Raw genomic sequence first — 24,586 nt, 5'->3', positions numbered from 1 at the left:
TGGGTCAATCACTCACAACTTTTAGACGAGAACTTTACGCTAAAAGACATGCATTATGGACAGGAAGCCCCTGAAATCAAGAAGGAGGAGGTATTTTTAAATCAATCACTACATCTTGTATCTCCATGGCCCCTCCCTGCACACACTCCCCGGCTTCAAATACTGACAAAAAGAGAATCCCATCTGACGTTTAGACATCCTATACAGAGAACAGAGCGAGATCTGGGAATAAGTGTGATATAGCCAACCAACAAACAAGCAAATAAACAAACAGAGTGAGTGACACTCACATCCAATATTCATGGAGAAGCGGGTTTATTAAGACTTTGTGAACAGAAAGGGTTGACAAGAGTTCTTCTGTGAGGAGAGTTGGGACTGACATTAAAGGAGAACTGCAAAGTCATTCTGACGGCCAATTTTGAGAGTCAGTTTTGACCTTTTAAATATAAAATGTAATATGCAAAGTCCTAATCAACAAACAGTATAAGAATGATTTTCGAAGGATCATGTGAGGAAATTTAAATTAAATTAAATTAAATTAAAAAAATTAAAAATTTAAAAAATTTAAAAAAAAATTATAAAAAAAAAATAAAATAAAAAAATTAAAAAATTAAAATAAAAAATAAAAAATAAAAAAAAATAAAAAAAAATAAATAAAAAAAAATTATAATTAAAAATTAATAATTAAAAATTAAAATAAAATCACTCTGGCGAGTCAGCAACAGGGGCTCATGGGCAATGTGAGGATGAATGAAATGTATCATGGCCCCCTTTGTTATTGTCTCTTTCCTGTGATGTGCACTAACTTCAGAGGAACAAATTATCTTCCCTCATGTCTCCTCGCTAATGGAGGCCAGGGTCGAGCAAGTAAAACACTGGGTTTTGTTGTCTTTGACGTTTTATTAATTTAATAGCATTTTGAAAGGGGGAAAGAAACAAACCCCTATGTATACCTTGTTTCTCTGCGTGGAAAGGATGATCTGTTCAAACAAATCCAGAGAAATGCAGCCTGAGAAATGAAAACGAAGGGCTTGGTCCAGCGCTGTTGAAAGCATAAATATCAGACACCGGCGATGGGAGAGTTCTTTCAAACCAAACTATTAAGGCTATTTGTTCAGCTGCGCTAACGGATGAACTTCTCTGGAACAAAAGATATTATTGTTCAATGCATTTTTCCTCCTCCTCTCCCTTTTTTCCAACAGGAAACAGACAGTGGCAAAGTTACAGTAGTTCAACATATGAGATCAGAGAGAAGGTTTTCGCAGCGAAACAGAACCAGATGTGGAAACGGTAACGGGACCCATGCAGAACTTAACGTTTGTTTGGTTTGCCTAAGAAGATAAAAGTCCCAGAGATTAATTGAAACCCATTGCCAGACACTTCTGTTCGCCTATGCATATATTTATTCACGGGGTCGAGAGGTTAAATGGATGGTTGTTTGTGCAGTGGAGGAATTAAATCTATATCGCCAAACACCTACTTTGTCTCAGGGAAAATTAGGTTAACCCATCTGAAGCTTCACATTTGGACGTTTCCACCCCTCTTCATCTGATATTCATTTAAAGCAAAAATACGAAGGCAGCTTTGCTCTGCTGAGAAAACACTTAAAATACTGAATCCTTTGCCAGTTTGGATTTGACACAGCCGTGCTGTTTTCTTTCTACATAATGTTAGTCCTCTGTGATTACAAAAATACGGTAACGTACGCGTTTCAGTGAACGCCAACATAAATACAAGCAGTCTCTGAATGGTGAAATTTAGATAAGACACTGTAAAATTTGTGTAATAGACTCAGGTTTTCTTCTAAACAACATATCATGGGAATTCAGCATCACAGGGGAGGAGAGAAGTTCAGAAACAATTTTTTTTATTTTTGTTTTTGGAAGGTGGGGCGAGCGAGAAAGAGAGAGAGGCTCTTTTTACCTTATTGCCAGCTGCTTTCCTGGGGTCTTTGAGAGTTTGGCTTGCCCTACATAGAGCCTCCCGCTGTTTGAGAATTTGATCTCGCAGCTGTTGAGATTGTTCTGTCTTTTCCTGTAATTTGGACTTGAGCAGGCTGACGTCTAAGCCCGGGCTATTAACTTTCTCCTCGCTGGCCTGCAACTAAAAGAGAGAAACGGGAAAGAAATGAAATGCCCTTAAAATCAACGTGACCATCCTTTTAAGTTTTCTGCAGGGGTGGAAAAGTAGAGAGCTTAACAAAAACGAAACAAAACTATTTTAACATAAGAAGGTCACATAAAATCCTGTAACCCCAAGAACAAAGAGCGACATATAGATTTCTACTTTAGACCGAGTAACAGCTCTTTATCGATAAACAGCATGTCCACATAGACTGGGCAAATAAAGATCATACACATGGAGAGCAGAAAAACAGAATTCAATAACAGAGCAAAACACATTCATATTGATCTGATAATACTACATTGCAAATTACCCATTGTTCATCTTGATATTTATCCTTTCTGACAGTGATTAAGTATTAAAGATCATCATCATTTATTGACTAGATCTAGTGACTGGGACTGCTTTCTGATCTTACATTAGCGTACATAATACATTAATATTCAAACAAAGACCCCACCGAGAAGTTGAATAGATAATGAGTGGAATATGAAATCTGATCAGGTGTGTTGAGGAAACTTTAATGGTCAGAGAGCAGCTGCTAAAATCCAATGACTTTTTTCTCAAGGGCAAAATGTTTGGACACTCTAAATGAGTTATCCCATCATGCACCGGTGGAGGAAAAATCAGCAAAAAGTGCTTAAAGGAAAAACCCAAAGCCAATTATATTCATCATTAGTATGCTTCCTTAATGTTCTCATTTATTATTCAATGTAAGTCATAAAATGTTAAATTCACTATTTCACATCTCCGACATTCAAATAAAGCAAAAGTCCTTCATTTGCTCTGCACAAACCCTCTGCGGAGGCAGGCAGCTCTTAGTACTGGCTGTGATAATCTTTATAGGAAAATAAATGGCATTGCTGGGTTTTGGAGCGTGTGCTGCATGTTGGCACAACACTGGATGAGCAAACTGCTGGAACGTGACAACTTGTTCAACAACACATGGAAAACTGAGCAATAAAGAGCCAGCGTCTCTTGTGTGTACCCAAACTGAGCTATTAATGAACAGACTATAAGCTAATTTTCACCTTAGAGGAATAGGTCACCCAGAAATGCTAAATCTGTAATCATGTTTGATCAATCCTGTAATTATTTAATGAGTATCCTGCAATCAATGCAAACTCATCTAAATCTAATTCATTGGGTTAATTTGGACTAAAATGAATCCAACGAGAGTGAAATCAGATAGAAGTAGATCTTTAAGGTATAAAAAAAAAAAGACGTATGGGCGTTTTACAGTCCAATTTATAGTAATATCTTTCCAATGGAAACCAGTTGGATGAAATATTAAAAAGCAAAAATGTCAAGCTATTATTTTTTTCTTTTCTTTTTTTTTTCTTCTTCTGATGAATGTGAAAACAAAATACCTTGGTGGAACTTTTATTTTTATTTATTATTATTATTATTATTATTATTATTATTATTATTATTATTATTATTATTATTATTATTATTATTATTATTTCATTTGGTTGCATCCAAAATAACTTGCTTTATTACAAAAATAATCATATATATATATATATATATATATATATATATATATATATATATATATATTTTTTTTTTTTTTTTTTTTTTTTTTCTGATGAATGTGAAAACAAAATACTTTGGTGGAACTTTTATTTTTATTTATTATTATTATTATTTCATTTGGTTGCATCCAAAATAACTTGTTTTATTACAAAAATAATCATATTTTTTTTACAATGGATAAATGTGAAACATTTTTATTTTCTTTTTTTTTTCTTATTTAAAATGACATTGGTCACTGTTCTTTTCAGATTTACTGTACAAATAAATGCATCTCAGATAGTTTTGTTAGAGTTCCTATTTTATAAAGCAATTAGTAGAATCTTAATCTAACTGTTACATATTAGACCAGTGCTAGAATAAGTTAGGGTTAAAATTTGAGAATAAAAAATGCCATTCTTCAACATTTCAGACAGATATAAGAGGAAGTTTGTCAGAAAAATGTTATAAATATGAAAATGTAATGTAGTAAACCATTTCCAGAACAGACAGGGACAAAGTTTTGAGAAGCTTTATGACTCAGATTAAGGAAACCTCCTTCTAGTTTACACATGTAGAACATATTGACAAATCACCCACGAGTAAACTCCACATCACTGTCAGGTCTGTAGCCGCACCGAGAAAATACAAAGGCAGAATGTTTTTTAAAGATAGCACGCAGACTGGGAATTCTGGGGGAAAGAGAGTTTACAGAGAAATTCCAGCTCTCAAATGCCTTCAACTCAGAGAACGGCTTCTTCCGATAGCTAAAGCCCCAAACCGTCTTTGACAACAATGAATGATTTTGAACACCTGGCTCTTTTAAGTTGGTGAGTGCTCGCTTGAGTCTGCTACAATGACAACTGCATCTGTGTTGAATGTGAGATTAAAGCTTTGCGGCTCACTCTGTCCATTAGAAACAACACTTGTGGGAACGTGTTAGAAAAAACTCTATTACTAATACATGGTTCAGGATTTGTATTTGCAGCAAAAGCTGCCTTTTAAAACGCTGTCAAAAAGCATACAGCCATCACTCCGTCACAACAGAGAGAGGGCAAGATGGCTGCCGTTTCATTATGCTGAAGAGAGGAGATTGAATGTGATGGTTATCAAAGAGAAACCAGGCCCTTCGTACACTCTTTATAATGTGTGTGTGTTTCTGTTTGTGCATCTTTAAGAGAACATAACATAAATATCAAATGACATGAACAAACCTGGGTCATTCCTGTTAGCATACCTTTTCATTTTTACAATAATAATAATAATAATAATAATAAAATACATAAAAATATATATGCACATACATAAATATGTGTGTGTGTGAATACTGTACATTCCCATTTCCCCATTAAAACAATACTCCCAAAAGAAAAAAGAAAAATTAAAAGAAGTAGAAGTAGTAGAATAAGAAGCAGCTCTGAATACAAGCTGTAAAAAACAAATGCAGCACTCAAACTAAAATGATTTAAAGTCATCTAATTTTTCATTTGTAATAAATGAAAACTAATATGATTTCCATCTTTAAAGATGAGTTAAGCATTTTACCCAATATATCAAGAAGACAACGTAGGAATGACCCAGTTTTGCTAAATATTACAGTTCAGAGTGTTGTTGATCCACAAAATGATGAAATCTTGGCAAACAAATCTCCCTCACATCTTTGTGTTTCAGTCGAGGGTGCATTAAAACGGTGTCATTTTGCCCTGTCATGTCATAGGCAAAAGAGTTTTGTGCAAATGCACCCACAACAGAGAGGAAAGGAAGATTTGTCAGACAAAGCAGATGTGCGCGGTGACTGGAGCGTTCATGGCCTCAGGAGGTTCCACAGTTACTCTGTGACTGCGGGGACTCCAGAGAACATTCTGGGGCATTGTGGGATGTGTGAGGGAGTTTTTAATGTTCGCTTATAACACGCACACACACACAGACATAAATGCTGAATGGGTCTAGTCAGTGCAGATGGAAGGGTATGCCGGGTTCACTAGCGCTGTGAGAATAGAGGAGAGTTGAGGCAGGGAAAATCCCCTCACAGAGACACAAATGGCAGCCGATGGCCACACTGTAAGAAAAAAAAAAAAATCCCTTCAAAAATGTGGTGTTTATTTATTCAAGGAAGGAACATTCACTTTATGGTAAATTTTGAACATCACTATTTTTTTCAGCCTACAGTGTAACTACATTTCGTTAGATTTATGTTTGTTTGGCAAATAAAAAATACAGATTTGATTCGGTAGCACTTTGATAAAGTGCAACCCTTGATTCAATCAAAAAAAAATTCGACGAAATGAATATGAAATATTAAAGGCTCTGGAATAGAATATAGCATTCTAATATGATATATGATATATCTATATCATGTAAATTATGGATTTTTGAAGTCACCCTATGTGTTACATACTGTACACATTTAAAAGTACAAAAACAAAAAAGTATTTCAAGCTAAAACACAAGCATATGCCAATTAGACATCTCATTCCAGGCAATTAGGGCCATCCTTGAAAGAGCTTCAAATGAAAAAGCCCCTTTTTTCCCCGTTTCATAAACAAGTCTTGTGACTGGATGGATAAAAAAGTGCTAATGTCACTTTTGAGATTGCTTCCTCTACCCCAACACCCTCCACTGGAGTCTTTTTTCTGAAACTCCTAATTCTGGGAGTAGTAGACACTATGTGTTTCTGTGACAGATTTGAGGGGTTCAACACTGCTTTCTGCATGGCCTGTTCTCCGCTCAGCTCATTCTCTCATAGCTGAGCTCTGAGGCTGCAGAGTTTGTTCTCTGTGAGTCTTATTTGTGTAGAGGAAGGTCACAGTGCATTGTGTAAAGTTGAGTGTGCCGGTGAATGGGGGTCAGAAAGAGATGCAGTAAAAAGAGTGTGGGAGTGTTGCCGGGGAGAACAGAAGGGAAGATGTGGAGAAACAAACCTCAGCGGTTAAAATGTTTTGTTCACATTGTAAGCTGATGGTTTTGGCTTGGAGGCTTGTAATCATCTATTGTCCACCTGCCTACTGCCTAGGCCAGCGAATCTCTCAGTCTTCCATACAGTATCACTTTCTGCAAACAAGTAATCTATTTAATATCTATTTACTAAATATATAGTAAAAAACACATTTAATAAAATACATTAAAATAGTAAAACAATTTTTGTATAATATAACAGGTACCACACTGTACTGTCAATACTGAAAATAATATTCTAATAATATTAAATAAATAATTAAAATCTCTAAGACAGAAGAAAAGTCTGTTAAAATTATCTAATGGAATGAACAGTAAATGTCATGCTTTGATAACCACTTTTAAATTTAGGACCCTAATTCTGCACAATGCATGACTGCGAGAACCGTAGTCTTCAGATGATGAAAACTTCATTTTATAATTTTTGAGGTCTCAATTGACCCCCGCTGAACGGAAGCGCTCCAAATAGAATATCAAATTGCTAAATGTGAAATGAGGGCTTAAACCTAAATATTATTTCAGAGGGCTTTGGCTAGAGTAAAGCACCTATCTGGAAAGGACGTAATAAGCTAATTATTTTGCCAATCAAAGTCCCCCAGGAGATTTTTGCTGGGCCTGTATGTCCCATTCAGTCCAGTATTGAATCTCCTGACTGCGAAACCCGCCCGCAATAATCCCTGATTGGCCAAAGCTCTTCCTACACTCCAGATTTTAACGAGATAGAAAATGGACAATGTGCTAGTTATACTTTGTTCAAAACCATCTGGGCTTTATGAAATAAAACGATTTACCAAAGGCATTTCAACGGCAAGCTGAGAGTTTAAAATGACAGAAAAAGGTGTGTGATTTTGAATCTCTGTAACAGATTAAAAACTTGAAAAGAGAGACTTTCGGAGGAACAACCTTTGCAGTTTATTGTCTGCATGGCCTGGCCAATGTAGTGTCTGGCACAATGTAAAGATTCAGTATAGAGGTAAATACAATTCATCTTTGTCACGGCTTATTATTAATAATAACCTTCCTGATTCACGATAGCATAAAGCTTCAGCCTTCAAAATTATTAAATCATTGATGTGTCTATGTTTATCCTCTTCACAGCCCTTTGAGTAAATAGTAAGGTGACAATAGCAGCTTCTATAAAGCCCATCATGCACCTGGGCTTACGGAGGCCAAGAGGTCATCAAGGTCAAAATTCCATTTCACATACAGAAACTGCTAAAGAAACACACAGAGCTCTTGCAAAATGAAAAACCAACACACAAGCCTATTATGAAAAACAGCGCCTCTCCTGAATCCCTCAGAATTCTTAGAAAAGTTTCATAGTTGTGAATGAAGTGAATTTATTGCATGATTCCATCAAGGGAGAGTAATCAATCTCCCCTCATACTAGCTCAGGTGAGCCATGTGTATGTGGAAAGCACGTGATTTGTCTCATATTATGAAATGGACTCCATGGACACACTATCATGATTTATTGTGTATGATGGAAAAAAGACAGGAAAGGGAAGTTTTATACACAACATGCATTCAATTTATACATTTCTTTCTTAAAATTCCTCAGAGAGTGATAAAGAGATCCTGATGTGCATCTAATTTGAGAGTGTTTTTTTTTTTCACACATATGGGTCTGTCTATCAATAGACATATTTCAGTTTATCACATTGACGATCCATTAGCTCCATACGTGCAGGAGGATAAAATGAGGATTATTCAAGTCACATCTGTGGAGTCTATAAATGACGAACATAATGCTTTCCCAGAAACCATAGCCAATGGTGTTAGAAAAGGGGGGAAAGCTTTTTAGCTTTCAGCACAAACACTAGGTATCACTTGAATATATAATATAATCTGAGCTGACACTGGAACCAAAGCCTCTGTTATTAAGCCCTATATCTAGCTTTTCCCGAACCAGGCCTTCTACGGACAAATGCTCTCAATCAATTTCTATCCAATTGCTTAAGTCACCACAGCAGCGTAAAACATCCCTCGCCACTCCCGTTTTCACTCGAGAACCCAACACAGGGGTCGTAAAAGTGCCGTTAGCCAAATGTTCTCGGGATAATAATATACCCAATTCAATATTGTATGCTAACATCCTAAATGAGAGTGCGGTGGGGTTATTCTCTGCAGAGGCACGGGGAAAAATTATTCCTGGAGAACACTGCAAATAGATTAAATGCATAAGATATAGGCATATCTTCCCCATGTATAAAGTGACATTATGCTATTTTCTTGCCATGTAGGATATGGCTAAATGGAAACATATCATCCCACTGTCACGATTTTAACATTAAGGAAAACAAGGAAGGCTGGATGTTTACAACAATTAAATTAAATATCAGCTGTTAAAGTTGGGAAGAAATTATCTGAAATGTATTTTCTAAATGCATGTTTATTTTATTAGAATTTATTGACACATTCATCCATGCTATATATATATATATATATTTTTTTTTACTTTACCCAATATAGCACCAGTACATTCATACTGATACAGTATCTTAGGAAAGCTACTATATCTGTAATTGTCGGTTGAACAATTTCAAGCAGAAGGCATTGACTCAACCAATTGGGTGGGTCTATCATCAAATAACCAATGTCAAATCACACACCCAGGAATTAATAACAGCTTTGTGACTGTAAAAGAAATGGCATTTGAATAGTCACAGGTCATTAAGGTCGATGTCTTGGCAAGCTGGCAGCAGGCAGGACATGGCAGAGAGATGCCAAAGTGGCATGGCCTGATGAACTATTGGGAGATAAAAAAAGTTGACTGTGGGACAGATGAAGGGTGATTGATTTAAGATATAAAATAAAAAAAACAGACTCATTGGAAAATCGTGCCTGTGATGACATTTCTGAAGAATGATATTCTGTTGCTTTTCACATGTTTTACGACACTTTCAAAGTGAAATGTTTGGCAAGTTATGCTAAAAGCATGTTCTGTTTTATCCAAAACAGATGAACACGAATCTAGCTTCAATGTTTTATTATGTTGGTTGTTGTACATAAGGCCCTTTTGCACCACAGGAACCTTTTCATAGTACCAGAACTAATTGTGGAACTACCCACTTTAGGGCACTTTCACGTCGCAAGAACTGGGTGCAATTTTAGTACTGGACTGCCTTTTATGAGAACCAAATTAGTTACTACTCTGGAGCAGGGTCTAACCAGCACAACTCGTACTAACAGTGATGCAAGTAGACACTGACTGGCTAGACCTGTTCAAAAACGCCCTCATCCGCCATGATTTAAAACACGGTGTAACTTACTGTAAACATTGTGTCAACTTATTTCGCAAGTATGATGAACAGCGATAAATATACAGCAATGAAGTGCAGGCACTTGTAGCAAATTTTGCACTGCCAGTTGTCATTTGAGAAATTTACGTCCTTTCAATCGCTTTATGCATATGTCGACCATTCATGTCCATTATTGTGAAACCTGCAAGACATAACAAAAACACAACAGATTACGCCTCGTCCTAGTACACACAGCTGGTGCGAATGCAACCCTTTAAAAGGTACTGGGAAATAGTTTGCGCAAAATCTTCCCAGTACTTTATTACTGTACATTTAGTACTAAAGCGGTGCAATTTTTATGCGTACAATTATATATTTGTGGAATGTAGGTAGAGGTACATATTTCTAAAGAGCCAAGATTGAATATGAAAAGAAATAGGAAAAAAAAATAAAATAAAAAAAAAATGGAGAGAGAAAGGCTCATTGATGGATGCTAATGCCAACATACACACATACAGTATTGTTCAAAATAATAGCAGTACAATGTGACTAACCAGAATAATCAAGGTTTTTCGTATATTTTTTTATTGCTACGTGGCAAACAAGTTACCAGTAGGTTCAGTAGATTCTCAGAAAACAAATGAGACCCAGCATTCATGATATGCACGCTCTTAAGGCTGTGCAATTGGGCAATTAGTTGAATTAGTTGAAAGGGGTGTGTTCAAAAAAATAGCAGTGTGGCATTCAATCACTGAGGTCATCAATTTTGTGAAGAAACAGGTGTGAATCAGGTGGCCCCTATTTAAGGATGAAGCCAACACTTGTTGAACATGCATTTGAAAGCTGAGGAAAATGGGTCGTTCAAGACATTGTTCAGAAGAACAGCGTACTTTGATTAAAAAGTTGATTAGAGAGGGGAAAACCTATAAAGAGGTGCAAAAAATGATAGGCTGTTCAGCTAAAATGATCTCCAATGCCTTAAAATGGAGAGCAAAACCAGAGAGACGTGGAAGAAAACGGAAGACAACCATCAAAATGGATAGAAGAATAACCAGAATGGCAAAGGCTCAGCCAATGATCACCTCCAGGATGATCAAAGACAGTCTGGAGTTACCTGTAAGTACTGTGACAGTTAGAAGACGTCTGTGTGAAGCTAATCTATTTTCAAGAATCCCCCGCAAAGTCCCTCTGTTAAAAAAAAGGCATGTGCAGAAGAGGTTACAATTTGCCAAAGAACACATCAACTGGCCTAAAGAGAAATGGAGGAACATTTTGTGGACTGATGAGAGTAAAATTGTTCTTTTTGGGTCCAAGGGCCACAGGCAGTTTGTGAGACGACCCCCAAACTCTGAATTCAAGCCACAGTACACAGTGAAGACAGTGAAGCATGGAGGTGCAAGCATCATGATATGGGCATGTTTCTCCTACTATGGTGTTGGGCCTATTTATCGCATACCAGGGATCATGGATCAGTTTGCATATGTTAAAATACTTGAAGAGGTCATGTTGCCCTATGCTGAAGAGGACATGCCCTTGAAATGGTTGTTTCAACAAGACAATGACCCAAAACACACTAGTAAACGGGCAAAGTCTTGGTTCCAAACCAACAAAATTAATGTTATGGAGTGGCCAGCCCAATCTCCAGACCTTAATCCAATTGAGAACTTGTGGGGTGATATCAAAAATGCTGTTTCTGAAGCAAAACCAAGAAATGTGAATGAATTGTGGAATGTTGTTAAAGAATCATGGAGTGGAATAACAGCTGAGAGGTGCCACAAGTTGGTTGACTCCATGCCACACAGATGTCAAGCAGTTTTAAAAAACTGTGGTCATACAACTAAATATTAGTTTAGTGATTCACAGGATTGCTAAATCCCAGAAAAAAAAAAATGTTTGTACAAAATAGTTTTGAGTTTGTACAGTCAAAGGTAGACACTGCTATTTTTTTGAACACACCCCTTTCAACTAATTGCCCAATTGCACAGCCTTAAGAGCGTGCATATCATGAATGCTGGGTCTTGTTTGTTTTCTGAGAATCTACTGAACCTACTGGTAACTTGTTTGCCACGTAGCAATAAAAAATATACTAAAAACCTTGATTATTCTGGTTAGTCACATTGTACTGCTATTATTTTGAACAAAACTGTATGTGTATTTTTGGCATTACATACACCAAAAAGAAACATCACATCACTGGAGCAGATCTAGCAAACACACACACACACACACACACACACACACGTATAATAGAAATAAAAATTAAACTTAGGATCCCTCTCGCAACACTCACAAACACTCTCAAGCTGGGTGATTTAGTATCAGCAAGTGACATTCTCAACGGGTATTCGAGCACAAACACTGCCATATGGAGCCTCCACACCTCTCATTACGGGAGCGTGACAGGGAGAAATTATCACTGGGACCAGAATTCATCAAACATACTAAACTGGTGCCAAGGCCAAACATCAGAAAATGAAGACGCAGCTCACAGACAATTAATTAAGTAATTAGGCTAATGACTTCTTTACTCAAGTCCTTTTCCTTTGGCTGTAGATATGAATTAATTAGCACGGGTAATTAAATTAAGCAAGTTGTAATTTCACAGCTGCTCATGTCGGCCTCCTCCCCTCTCTGCTCTGGGGCTAATCAGTGCTAGCTCCAGGTGGGAAAAAAAAACACTTGGTTTCATGTCTGATGTCTTTTTCAGTGAAGCCCTGGCATGCCACCAAAAACCCCACTCATATGTAAATCGAGCATGCATGTGAGTGCATGTGCAATAAGCACTTGTGCATGGGGAGCACTGTGACATTTGAGGTTAAAAGCTTCCTCAAAGGCCTTTCTTGCCTTGAAAGTACAACCTCCACATGCAACTACAGAAATTGAGCAAATAAAATAAATCACACATTACTGGATGACGTCAGTAAGGGGTGTGATACAAGCCTGGCATCCATGACCCTATTATAACGAACTAGTGCTGCTCTCATTTCTGGCTGGTACTACCGACGCTGGCAAAATCATTACATATAACAACAGGCACTGATCAAAGGTCCTGTGCACGAGGAGGAGAGGCATTTGCCTCCTTTAGAGAAAGTATGGGATGAGTCTACCGCATGTGTGTCTGCAGGATCCACTCCATTTAAAACAGTTTGTGCTCCCTTTCATTCTAATCTGGCTTCTTAGAGTGCTTGGATGTCAAACAAACACAGATGTCTGATGTCTGAGATCTAAATGATAAATGTATAGAGGCATGCATACAGTGGAGGCCATAAGATGTTTTAAATCATAATTTTAAATTGAAAAGAATAGGAATAAGAATAATTTTAATATACAGTATACATATTGTTTTATGAATATATTTTTTTTTTCATCTGATTATTCTACTATGAAAGTAATCATTAGATGTATCCCCAGATTCCATGTTTAAATAAACTCTCAATGATTTTCAATGTAGTGTACTTTTGGGTCCTACTGTATGAATAGGGCACACCATGCTGAAAAATGGTCTACTGATTTTCTGGTTTTACCTAGTTTAAGATGGTCTTCTTGCTTTGGCAAGCTGGTGTTTAGCTCAACAGCCAGTTAAAACCACCCAAGTAGTGTGTTATGTCTTACAAACAATAAGATGCAGTAAAACAGTAGCTGCAACTCTAGAATCATTACATTCTTGCACCAACCCTGGGTGGAAATGTCAAATATATGCTATAACTGTGGAGGATGAAAAAAAACAACAATACTGAAAGCTTATAGAGGCAGGAGGTGGGATGGGAAATGGAAGCATAATACCCATACAACAACCATTCCCTATGATCTGTACACCATCTGCGATTTATTTATCTAGTAATGGCCAGCTCAGTATCACATACAATGTTCACAGACACATGAATTATGATGCATGAAATTTAAGGGCTGATGATTCTTCAGATTCTCTTTCCTGCTGCCTCCCCATGAGAATGAACGCACATCTGGACTTACGGCCACAGCTCACTTCTTCCAACTACAAACACATTCACTGGAATCTGCCTTTTCTGGTCAAAAAAAAATGTATCATGCAAAGGATCTTCAAACACCCCTTTTCTTCATGACCTCCATCCCAGCATGCACCGAGGCATGGCAGGGTCCTGAGTGCGGGAACAGTTGGGCTAAATGTGGTGAAAATGAGCAGGATGAGTGTATTGGGGCAAACGGAGGGGGTCTGTCTCTTGGCAGTGATGCAGCCAGTAAATCTAAGTTAAAAATAAGCGGTATATTACATCACTTTCACGGATGGAGAATGGGTTCATCTTTTATGTGTTTGCATGTGAATGGAAACCAATCGCTGAAAGGGAATGGATGAAAAAATGCACACTTTTGAACACTAAATAACCACCTTGAGTGACCGTTAAGACAAAAAGAAAAGCTTTTCCCTCAGTGTAGCTGGGATTAGGCTTACTGTAAACACTTATTTATTTTTCTTGCATACCACAACATTACAGTTGCTATTGTTCTATTAAAGTATTAAATATTAGTCACTATTTTATTATCCATCCATCCATCCATCATCTTCCACTTATCCGGGGCCAGGTCGCAACAGTCTAAGCAGAGACGCCCAGACTTCCCTCTCCCTAGACACTTCTTCCAGCTCTTCTGGGGGGACTCCGAGGCATTCCCAGGCCAGCCGGGAGACATAGTCCCTCCAATGTGTCCTAGGTCCTCCCCGGGGCCTCCTCCCGGCGAGACGTGCCTGGAACACTTCCCTGGGAAGGCGTCCAGGAGGCATCCAAAATAGATCAACTGGCTCCTCTCAATGTGGAGGAGCAACGGCTTTACTCTGAGCTCCTCTCGAGTGACCGAGCTTCTCACCATATTACTAGGGTATGGGGACGTAGATTGACCGGTAAGTAGAGAGCTTTGCCTTACAGCTCAGCTCATTCTTCATCACGACAGACCGGTACAGCGACCACATTACTGAAGAAGCTGCACCGATCCGTCTGTCAATCTCACGTTCCATCCTTCCCTCACTCGTGAACAAGACCCCAAGATATATGAACTCCTCCACTTGAGTCAGGAACTCTCCACCAACCTGATGTGGGCAATCCACCCTTTTCCTACTGAGAACCATGGCCTCGGACTTGGAGGTGCTGATTCTCATCCCAGCCGCTTCACACTCGGCTGCAAAGCGTCCCAGTGCACGCTGAAGGTCCTGGTCTGAGGAGGCCAACACGACAACATCATCCACAAAAAGTCCCCAAACCGGACACTCTCCGGCCCTTGGCTGCGCCTAGAAATTCTGTCCATAAAATTATGAACAGAACCGGTGAAAAAGGGCAGCCCTGCCAGAGTCCAACATGCACCGGGAATAGGTCTGTCTTACTGCCGGCAATGTGAACCAAGCTCTTGCTCCGGTCGTACAGGGACCGAACAGCCCTAAGCAGGGGGCTGCCGACCCCATACTCCCAGAGCACCATCCACAGGATGTCGCGAGGAACATGGTTGAATGCCTTCTTCAAATCCACAAAACACATGTGGACTGGTTGGGCAAACTCCCATGAACCCTCCAGCACCCTGTAAAGGGTATAGAGCTGGTCCAGTGTTCCACGACCGGGACGAAAACCACACTGTTCCTCCTGAATCCGAGGTTCCACTTCAGCCCAGGTGATGGACAAGTCCTCCTCCGAGTCCCCAGCCACTGCTTCCTCAACGGAACACAAGTCGGTAGGATTGAGGAGATCCACAAAGTATTCCTTCCACCGCCCGTCGATATCCCCAGTTGAGGTCAACAGGTGCCCATCTCCACTGTAAACAGTGTTGATAGGGCACTGCTTCCCCCTCCTGAGGCGTCGAACAATTTGTCAGAATCTCTTCAAGGCCAACCGATAGTCTTTCTCCATGGCCTCACCTTCATTGCCTCCATGACTACCCGGGCTGCAGTCAGCTTGGCCTGCCGGTACCTGTCAGCTGCCTCTGGAGTCCCACAAGCCATCCAGGCCCGATAGGACTCCTTCTTCAGCTTGACGGCATCCCTTACTTCCGGTGTCCACCACTGGGTTCAGGGATTGCCGCCTCGACAGGCACCGGAGACCTTATGGCCACAGCTCCGGGCAGCCGCAGCGACAATGGAGGTGGAGAACACTGTCCAGTTGGACTCAATATCTCCCTCGGACTCCCTCGGGATCCGGTCGAATCTCTGCCGGAGGTGGGAGTTAAAGAACTCTCTGACAGTTGGCTCGGCCAAACGTTCCCAACAGACCCTCACAGTACATTTGGGTCTGCCGAGTCTGTCCAGCTTCCTCCCCCGCCATCGGATCCAACTTACCACCAGGTGGTGATCAGTTGACAGCTCCGCCCCTCTCTTCACCCAAGTGTCCAAGACATATGGCTGAAGGTCTGATGACACGACCACAAAGTCAATCATCGACCTCCGGCCTAGGGTGTCCTGGTGCCACGTGCACTGATGGACACCCGTATGCTTGAACATGGTGTTCGTTATGGACAAGCCGTGGTTAGCACAGAAATCCAATAACAGAACACCACTCGGGTTCAGGTCAGGGGGGCCGTTCCTCCCAATCACGCCCCTCCAGGTGTCACTGTCACTGCCCATGTGAGTGTTGAAGTCCCCCAGTAGAACGACGGAGTCTCCAGTTGGAGCACTTTCCAGCACCCCTCCCAGAGACTCCAAGAGGGCCGGGTAGTCTGCACTGCCATTCGGCCCATAGGCACAAACGACAGTGAGAGACCTATCCCCAACTCGAAGGCACAGGGAAGCGACCCTCTCGTTCACCGGGGTGAACTCCAGCACATGGCAGCTGAGCTGGGGGGGGCTATAAGCAAACGCACTCCAGCCCTCCTCCTCTCACCATGGGCAACTCCAGAGTGGTAGAGAGTCCAGCCTCTCTCAAGAAGTGTGGTTCCAGAGCCCAAGCTGTGCATGGAGGTGAACCCGACTATCTCTATTCGGTACCTCTCGACCTCCCGCACAAGCTCAGGCTCCTTCCCCGCCAACAAGGTGACATTCCATGTCCCTAAAGCCAGATTCCTTGTCCAGAGATCGGGTCGTCGGGGTCTCGCCTTCGACTGTCGCCCGATCCACTATGCACCGGCCCCTTACGCTCCCTCCTGCAGGTGGTTAGCCTACAGGAGTGCGGCCCCACGTCAATCCTTCGGGCTGAGCCCGGCCGGACCCCGTGGGGGAAGGCCCGGCCACCAGGCGCTTGCATACGAGCCCCAACCTCGGGCCTGGCTCCAGGGTGGGGCCCTGGCCGTGCCATGCCGTGCGACGTCTCGGTCCTTGATGTGTATGTTAACATAAGGGGTTTGTGAACTGTTCTTAGTCTGGCCCGTCACTAGACTAATATTAATAAATTTATATTTTATTATTAAGAGATTAAATATGAATCTTTGTTGATCTTTTAAGAAGTAATTCAGAGATTTAGATAATGTTCAGTTTATTCCAAACAATTCTCAAAAAAGCGTTAATGACAGCAAACTCTGTCTTTACTGACAATAAGTTATTTTTTTTCCAAATGCTTATCCAGTTTGTTCTTGGATTACCTGAATATGTTTATTTTTATAAAAAGTTGTAATGTAATATACCAATTGTGGCATTCAGCTGTTTGGTAGTGTTAACAAAAATCTAAATTCCCGGTGCACACTCCGCCCCTTCGACCAGTGGACCCTTTTTGGTTTCACAGTAGTGCTGCTTGATAGGACAAATACAATTTTTATATCTGGAGGCATAACAATAGGCCCAGACACAATATGTGTAATATTTATTATTATTTTCCCTTTCATTTGCATCACGCTTTCTCTCTCGCTCACACACAACGCTGACTAAAAATGTTGTTAATCAAGTTTCCATTTCAAGTGACAAACTGTGAGATGCATGGGGTGGGGGAGGAAGTTTTCCTGATATGGACATTTGAAGCAAATATATCATTTTGTTAATAAAATGCTGAGGCCTGTGATTAACTGGCGCTCACTAGAGATAGCATGCTGATTAATTTCAGCCAATGCCAAGGTCCTTATACTTTCCCTCGTTAATTGTGCTAAGGGTGAAAATTAAATCAGTTCCTCTTCTACATTTTTCAATAACCATGTGCCATTTTTTTCCTATGTGACGTGGTCCCAAAGAGCAAAAATCCTTCTTAAGTTCTCAGATTAAAAAAAAAAAACCCTACATAAAATGCTATTCGTGGCCTATATTGGTTAGTAAACTTGTTTTTAAGGTTAACTACACCGAAACAACAAAGAGAGGAATTTATTTAAACATATTTTCCAACTGTCTTGTCAGAAATAATACATTCTAAACAAAGAATCAAAGCTTGTTTTCCACAGCCTGAAACCTGTAATGATGAACACAGGTAATTGGCCTTTCAATATGGTATCTCCCTGGGTATACCTTCATCAATGAACATGCCAGTTACACCATCGCTGTGAATGATAAAGATATAAATAAAGCTCTTACAAACTGCCTGTATTAAAGAGAAGCACAAAGAATACAGTGGCAATATTGCTGCATTTTTAGGACAAGTCTAGATATGTATAGGCAACAAAATGAGCACCAGAACTGTGATGATTCCCTGGTGAAACATAAGCAGGCGACTGTGCTGGTAGAGTGAGATACACACACAAAAACTCGCACAAACACCATTTACTGTTCTCTTCAACGGCCATGCTAAATTCCATATATTCAGGTTCTAATCAGCAAACATGTTATCGCCCCTGGATTCCAGGCTCAGAAAATTTAATTTCTGCATGCACTTTTATCTAGAAAAATGACGGCAATAATGAGAAATGGGAAATAATAAGCAGAATACAATAAGCAAACAGCAGATCATTAAGGTGGCATTTGCTTGTTGATGCAAGCAGGGAATAATCAAGATCATACTTTAATGACATTCTAGTGTCATAAGAATCACAGAATAATCAAATTAAAGGATTTAGTTAATGAAAATTCATTCCATACCCAACCGGAAAATTCAACGGGATATTAGAAGGCTGAAAGCTACATGCCCTTATGCAAAACCTTCATCGCCCTTATTGCCGGACAGCGTTGTAAAGCCATCATCCTGTTTATAGAGGTTTAATTGAAGGCAGCATAAAACGATAAACTAAGAAACATGCATGGTTGACTTCTCCAATTCAAGCCATAAATCACTGTGATGTTCAGACAAGTCAGCCAGACACAAATTCAGATGATAGATGACCCATTTAACTTTGATTTTTGAGAGCAATGAGCTCTCCTGCAATAGCTCACACTGAGTAATGCCACAGATGAGCGGGCAGGAGGCGATGAGAAATCCCCTTTCCTCCGTGCAGCGGATGCTTCGGAATAATCGCACAAATGACCATTATTAAAATGCTGTGGTCCTGCTCCGGCACACCGCTGGTGAGAGAGAGTGAGAGAGAGGATTTGCATTAGCAGGCTGTAATGTTCTGATGATTTGTGATATAAAACAGTCATCAGAAAACTAATTTATCAGCCCCTGTATCTATAATGATGCATGCATATATGCAGCTATAAATATTAGTATAGCAGTACAGACAGGCAAAGAGACATAAATCAGGGTTGCACATGGTTATACAGTATGAAGATGCTCTCGATAATGCTTTTACTATAAAAACAACCTCATATGGTTCACTAAAAAGGAATAAACCCGATTCAGCCAGCACACAATTACAGAAATTAGATGCCGCCGGTAAGTTTGGAAGTCATTATTATTTCATATCTCCTCGCACTGTGCCTTTAAATGAGCAACCATCTTGTGCCTATTGAAGCCGGTCAATTATTCATTCTAGACATGCAAAGTCAGTTAGTTAAGTAGATAAAACTGTCAGTGCGCCATGGAACACAGGAAATTCTAACTGGTGGCTTTCTCTCTGCCCATGTGCACCATTGTGTGTGTGTGAGAGAGAGAGAGAGAGAGAGAAAGGGAGAGGGAGAAGACAGGAGCGATTCACTGAGCAGGTATTCTAATGCAAGGCCAGAGGAGGGAGAAATAGGGAAGAGAGGGATTGAGAGAGAGAGAGAGAGAGAGAGAGAGAGAGAGATGGAAGAAGAGAAAAGCTGCTCTCCCTGGGGGACCTGTTTAGCCACACGCCGTAATGCCAGACTTTCAGTCTTGTTAGTAAGCAGTCTGCCAGGATATGAGGCAGGAGAGCTTCAAGAACAGTAAACATTAAAATGAATTCATTAACAAAGGCCACCATTTGCTGCTGGATGGAAGGTCCCAGTGCCCAGCTCAGCTCTACAATGTCCCAATGCCCAGCTCAACCCTCTATGTGTCAACTGTTTTATTCATCAGTCTTGTGTTTGTGTATGCAGCATTGTTTGCTGGCTGCTGGAGAGCTGGTTGGTTAATCAGGCTTCTGTTGATGAAGGCTTTCCAGGTCTTTCTGGAGCCCGCTGCTGTCTGATACTTTTAATTGTCGGCAGACCTGCAGACAACTACTCTGTTCCAAAACCTAGACAGACTTCTGATGAGGCAGCATCCTGACTAAAACAGAACCTCATAAGTGATTGATATGAAATGCCCTCTATAGTCAGTGGAAAATTGACACTACTAAATATCAGTGAAAGCTCAAGATGGACTTGACACAATTGATATATGTTGATATACCGTATGTCCCAAATGAAGCACTATATGCACTATGTACTCTAATATCTTGTGTATGAATTGTATATTGTTATTCTTTCATCCAACTTGTGTCCAATGTGCCACACTTTTTTTTTTTTCCTTTTGGATTAATTAAGTGCATTATCCATGAATTTAAAGTTCTTCCCTCCTTTCCTTAACAAACAATTCACCCCCAAAATTTGCATTTTTGGTCATTATTAGCTCAGCCTGGTGTCATAAAAAAAAAAAAAAACCTGAGACCCTGAGAAAAAAAAATCTATATTTAAAGGGGTCATATGACGTTGCTAAAAAGAACATTATTTTGTGTATTTGGTGTAATGCAATGTGTTTATGTGGTTTCAAGTAAAAAAAAAAAAACATTATTTTCCACACAATGTACATTATTGTTGCTCCTCTTTGCCCGCCTTAAATTTTAGTGTTATCTTTTAAATAAGTATACTTAAAATTAACATTATATTTATTATTATTTTTGCTTCTTTCCACCAAATTGTATTTTTTCTTTTTCTGTCTACCTTTTAGAGCAGCTTTCGACAGTCTCAAGAGAACCCCACCACCCCCACACCCACAAAAAAAAAGAAGAAAAAAAATATATAATTTAAAAAAGATGTTTAACCAAAATTGAGTTATTTATGTCCAAGCTGCTCTTTTTCCAGACAATGAAAATTAATGGAGAAGATGGCTGCTTGGATGTTCTGTTCTAGAATAAAAATCACTTTGGTTTGGAACAACAGTGAGGTGATTAAATTATATAATTATTTCTGGGTGAATTAACCCTTTAAGACAACAATGAGGCCCTAAAATGTTGTCTAGATAGACCACTGAGTAGGTTTTGGAACAGAGACTGATAGAGAGGAAAAGGACTGAATAACCTATTTGAAGTCGACAGAAATAGAGATCGCAATGATGTACTAAAACATATTGAGCAAAACAAAGATTAAGTGAACATACATCAAATGAAATTGATGTCTGACAAAACAGAGCATCTAGAGAGAAGACAACGTGGAAAAATGTGAAACGTGACCCTCAGCCAAGCCTCCTCTCTGTCCCTGACCCATCAGAACTCTTCTGCCCCTCCTCCAGCACTCAGAAGAGAGCAAAAAACTGTGATATTTAGATGGATGAGTCCGGCACCAGGAGCAGCAAACTACCAAACAGCGACCTAAAGCGATCCCCTGTCTTCACATGCTTGATTTCATCCCTTAATTAGAGTCATTCATCAACGGTCTTGAGATACGAGGTTTCACCCCGGCTCCCGCCTCTCCACACCTTGCCAGCTGTCAAAATTACAGCATTCAGTTCATGCGCCATCCCTCAAATAGCTATTTTCTACAAGCTTGGCTGAATCTCACAATTCACTATTTACTGTATTGTCTTGCCCCTTGCCACGTAGCCCACACACACGTGCGCGCTCGCACATGCACGCTCGCCCGGAGGAGTAGGCGTAATGTCAGCCAGTGCTAATAGTCATTAAGCCTTAGCTCAATTCCAATTAAAGGTCATTATCCATGTTATTACAGAGATGATTATTGTTTTTAGACTTCAGCCAAACAACAGGCTTCTTGTCCTTGGTTAGCATGTGGGAAAACAGAGCAGAGCCTAATGAGCTAACGGCATATAGATTTGTTATGCATTATGAAAGTATGCCAGAGACCAAGGTGGATGTAAGAAAAGGAAAACATCATATTTCAAGGCTGACAGAGCATACTTCGCATGTTGGGATCATTTGAGAAAATGGTTTAATTCAGTGTGAGCTACATCAATTATTTAATTTGTGGAATGCTGTTTTTATTCTTTGCACATTATGCCTCGTTTGCAAACACAAAATGTGGCAGAACATCAATAATTGTGCTGAGACGAGTCTGTTAGCATCACGAGCTTCACCTTGGCTTTAGCATTTCTCTCATTACAGCGCTGCAGGTTCTGAAGGAACCTCTGTTCCAGAAGAGCAAAATCCGATTTGAGAAAGAAGAAAGCAGTGGACCGGGTCTCCTCAGCCAGAGCTAAAATTACCTGACCTAGAGCACTCCTGCAGGGCCTCCACTAAAACAACAAAACATTCAGATACACTCTGTTCCCTGAACAGATATTCAACCTGCAGCGCAGTGGTCTCTGTTTAAAAAGAGACTGAAAATAGGATGCTGAAAAGGACAAAAATCTTTCAATTTTGAGTCAAAAGACTAAATCTGATGATCATACTGTATGTTTTTCGACATAAATGTATATTCTTCAGACAAACAGATTATTAAAACATATTGTCGCTCCACTTAATAATAATTTCATGCAAAAAAATTTTTTGAAGTCTTGTTTGACCTTGTCTAACACAATATGTTTAAATTTTTTATTATTTTACTTAACATAATTTTTCAATATCTCTATTCAGTTTTTGGCACAATCAATCAATCAATCCTTTTAACTTTTGCTGTTTCACGTATTTTAAAAAGTGTTATTTCTATCATTTCAATTAAACATAATACAATATAAAGGAGATGAGCTCTTAAAGGGACAGTTTACACCCAATTTGTTTTTCCTTTTTTTTTTTTAATGGAAAACAGCAGCTTGAAGATTTTAATATCTCCTTTGGTGCTTTACTGAAGCCGTCCAACAGGTTTGAAATGACAAGGGTGAGTAAATGATGCAAGAATTTACATTCTAGGGTGATCTGTCCCTTTAAGCGTGACAGTCTGCCTCATCAGTCAGGATAGTTCCTTCATTCATTCCATCATGCCATCTAAAACACATTCTGTTCAGCCCTTCACAGTTTTCCCCAAGTCTTTGCAGGCGTCAGCCATTTTTAAAGCACAGGGCAGTCACATGGGGAATTCTAGATTTAAAAAAAAAAACATATTTATATCTGTCATAATTACAACAGGGTATTAATAACACTGCAAATATTAATCTTAGAAGTAAACACTAAGCAGCTTAAAGAAAATTGCAAATAAATCAGATTATCCTATAGGAATATCCTTACAAAGGATCTGAAGTGTAATGAGAAAGCCAGCCATGCTTTTTCATAAGTATCTGTAATAGGTAAGCCTCACAGAGCAAATCATAAGGTATTTGGCTTGCCCGCATACATATTTCAGCATCAATTTAATTTTTTTCATAAATCGCACAGCCACAAGGTAGATTCAATTAGTTTTTTTCTGATTGGGTCACTGCCATTCTGTCAGGTCATTCAAAGGTTAAGGAATTCAGTGCTACAAACATGATTAGGCCACTGCAGCATCTGATCAGGCCTTCTGTTTATCATGCAGACCCACCGGGTTTTTCAAGTCTGACAGTAATGACGGCGGGAAGCTTTGCTGCAGGTAACGGCTGGGGTATTTTACATCCTAAATTGCTTTATTACCACACTTTTACATTTAAACACTTTGGGGGAGAAAAAAATAGAGAGTCGCCACAGGACTGACACCACTGCTATGATGCTGAAAGTAAATATTAAATCATTTTTATGTACTGAAGGTATGGGCAACATAATGTCATGTCCTCTCTCTATGGTACTCTAAGGGGGAGACAGAGATGGAGAAAGAGAGAGAATGAAAGCAGAAAATAAATAATTACACACATAATTTGATCTGTCTTTGTCCATCTGCTCCATGTATATAGTCGCCTCCTTTATATGTCATGTTATAAATTCACATTTTATTGTGGAACAATTCTGTATAGTTATCAGATGCACAAAATCTTCCAGAGAACCAAGATGAAATGCAGCATGTGTGAATTACAGTCTACTCCAGTTATATGAATGCTTGTTTTCTCAAACAGGGCAGTTTTTTTTTTTTTTTTTTTTTTTTAAATATTGAATTTATTTATTTATTTATTGCATATTTTGTCCAAATTTGTCATGTTTATAACTTAAAATTAATTTAATATTTTCGTCCTGTAATTACAATGCTCACTATTAATAGAAGTAGAAATATTTATACATACATAGTACATATGACATACATATAATTATATTTATATAATATATAATTATAATTTTATATATACCATCATAAGTATACATAGAAAATAATATACACATTATATTATTAAACCATTATACATTATATTATTATGATTCTACATTATTATAATTCATTTGTATATATTTTTTTTACTATATTTTTTATTAATACTACTACAATTCTAATA

The 24,586-nt window shown here is 39.2% G+C and overlaps 1 long non-coding RNA gene across 1 annotated transcript in view; it reads right to left on the bottom strand.

Annotated features, from left to right (window-relative positions):
• Positions 1–1,899: 1,899 nt before the first annotated feature.
• The window catches only part of LOC113066242 (uncharacterized), a 48,069-nt gene continuing 25,382 nt past the window's right edge, over positions 1,900–24,586 (bottom strand). The window contains exon 5 of the long non-coding RNA XR_003279146.1: positions 1,900–2,103. This is a non-coding gene — a long non-coding RNA (uncharacterized LOC113066242). The remainder of the gene's footprint in view (positions 2,104–24,586) is intronic.

This window comes from Carassius auratus, chromosome 49 (genome assembly GCF_003368295.1).
Source record: "Carassius auratus strain Wakin chromosome 49, ASM336829v1, whole genome shotgun sequence".
In the NCBI taxonomy this organism is placed as follows: Eukaryota; Metazoa; Chordata; class Actinopteri; order Cypriniformes; family Cyprinidae; genus Carassius; species Carassius auratus.
Note: the sequence above shows the minus strand (reverse complement) of the source record. Positions and strands in the feature narration are given on the sequence as shown.